Raw genomic sequence first — 2,392 nt, forward strand, 5'->3', positions numbered from 1 at the left:
GCACCCCCATATCTCCTTTCTTATTTTGAGAAAGTGTAGCATCTATTATATTGGAGAAATTGAAATTATTTGTACAAATATCATGGTGGATCTTGTTTCTTTTTTAAATATTTATTTATTAGAGAGCAAGCGAGAAAGAGCATGAGCGGTGGGGGGTGGGGAGGATGCAGAGGGGCAGAGGGAGAGGGAGAAGCAGACTCCCCTCTGAGCAGGGAGTCCAACGTGGGGCTCGATCCCAGGACCCTGGGATCATGACCTGAGCCGAAGGCAGATGCTTAACTGACTGAACCACTCAGGCACCCCATGCTGGATGTTTCTTTATTTTTATTTTTATTTTTTTTAAGATTTTATTTATTTATTTGACAGACAGACACAGCCAGAGAGGGAACACAAGCAGGTGGGAGAGGGAGAAGCAGGCTTCCTGTGGAGCAGGGAGCCCGATGGCAGGGCTCCATCCCAGGACCCTGAAATCATGACCTGAGCCAAAGGCAAATGCTTAACGACTGAGCCACCCACCCAGGCGCCCCCATGTTAGATGTTTCTAACCATTGGTTATAGTTCTACCTTTTGGAGAAAAACAGAACAAGTTTTTGGGTTTTTTGTTTTTCTTGACAAATCCTCTGAATAGTTGAACTTGTCTTTATTTTTTTTAAGATCTTATTTATTTGGCAGAGAGAGAGCACAAGCCAGGGGGAGCGGCAGCCAGAGGGAGAGGGAGAAGCAGGCTCCCCGTTGAGCAGAGAGCCCAATGTGGGGCTCAGTTCCACAACCCTGAGATCATGACCTGAGCCAAACCAAGAGTCAGATGCTTAACCAGCTGAACCACCCAGGCACCCCTACAATAGTTTTTTATAACCCTGCTTATACACAGTAGACAATTGATGTGGGCAGGAGAGTGTGACTGGATCCATGTTCTTAAGTAGGGGAGAAGAACTGCATAGAGGAAGGAACTGACTTTGGATAGGAGTATAAAATCGTTCATCTATCCCCAGCCAATTAAGCCGAATGTGCTCTTTCCCCATGGGGCCCAGTGTGCAAGGGCTGCAAACAGCACCCTCCTTGGTATATATATGCAGCCTGCTGCCTGTATGAGTTGCCTTAAGGGACCTTGGAGACAGGGACATTCATGTCTGACCTCATGCTATCCCCAATCTAGGCCCCAGACAGGTATGCAAGTGCCTCTGGAAAGCCTCAGGGCACAGTGACCAGGGCCCACGTCGGCCAGGTCATCATGTCCATCCGTACCAACCTGCAGAACATGTGATTGAGCTACCAAGAAGCATGTGACTGAGACTCTAGGCAGGGCCAAGTCCAAGTTCCCTGGCCGCAGGCAGGAAGATCCACATCTTCAAGAAGTGTGGTTTTACTGGGTTTATTGTGAATGGATTTAAAGACATGGTGGCTGAAAAGCGCATCCCAGGTGGCCATGGGGTCAAATACATCACCAATGGTGGCCCTCTGAACACACAGCGTGCCCTGCACTCATGAGAACTTCGGCACTGCTCTCTCCTTATTCATACCCATCAATAAATCCTACTTCCTATCCAAAAATAATAGATAGATGATAGATAATAGATAATAGATAGATGATAGATAGATAGATAGATGATAGACAGACAGATAGAGTTCATCTAGTGGAAGGCCAGAAGCCAGAATACATGGGTGCAAATGCTGATGAGATGTAGTTGAGTGTGTGTGAGAAATACCACTTACACTAAGAGACAACATCAAGATACATAAGTTATCTGTGCTTCATTTTTCCAACTTAATATGAGACTGATGACACAGTACACCGGCCAAAAGGTTTTGATTTACTCCCTATGTTCTTGGGTATGTCCCTTAAACGTTTTTGGCAGGATCTTTGTGTGGTTTATTTGCCACCGAATGGTCATTATCTAAAATAGTGCCTGGCAAACAGTAGTTGCTCAATAAATATTCACTGAATTCATTTTAGGAATTATCTATTAAATATCTACACTACCCATGCCACATCTATCCCACAGGGTTGTTTTGAAGATCCAATAAAAGCAGAGAACAGCTGTAAAAGTGCTTTGTCATCTGAGAAAAGCTATTCACGTCGGATGTGTTTATGATCGGGAGAGTTAGGATAAAGTCCACTGAGTTTTTTGACTCCTTAAATGAGAAATATATAAATGTGGAAACATGGTCATTGTTACTTAGACTTTTTTTTCCCCCCTCAGAGGGATATATTAAAACCTAAAGTGTCTGTCAACTGGCTTGAAACTTAAGGATGAACTACAACATTACATAAAATGGGATTTGACCTTTTAACCCACGTTACATCACAGAGCTGACAAAGTATAAAAAGGCCAAAAAACCAAAACCATCTAAGTCAGCTAGCTTTATGTGAATGTCATAAATTAAGTTCCAA

At 43.8% G+C, this 2,392-nt stretch overlaps 1 non-coding gene across 1 annotated transcript; it reads left to right on the forward strand.

The window, feature by feature from the left end:
* Nucleotides 1-986: 986 nt before the first annotated feature.
* Nucleotides 987-1,120, forward strand: LOC116627008. The gene has a single exon (XR_004298391.1). It is a non-coding gene; the product is annotated as a small nucleolar RNA SNORA70 (small nucleolar RNA).
* Nucleotides 1,121-2,392: the final 1,272 nt, after the last annotated feature.

This window comes from Phoca vitulina, unplaced genomic scaffold (genome assembly GCF_004348235.1).
Source record: "Phoca vitulina isolate PV1807 unplaced genomic scaffold, GSC_HSeal_1.0 scaffold2, whole genome shotgun sequence".
Taxonomy (NCBI): Eukaryota; Metazoa; Chordata; class Mammalia; order Carnivora; family Phocidae; genus Phoca; species Phoca vitulina.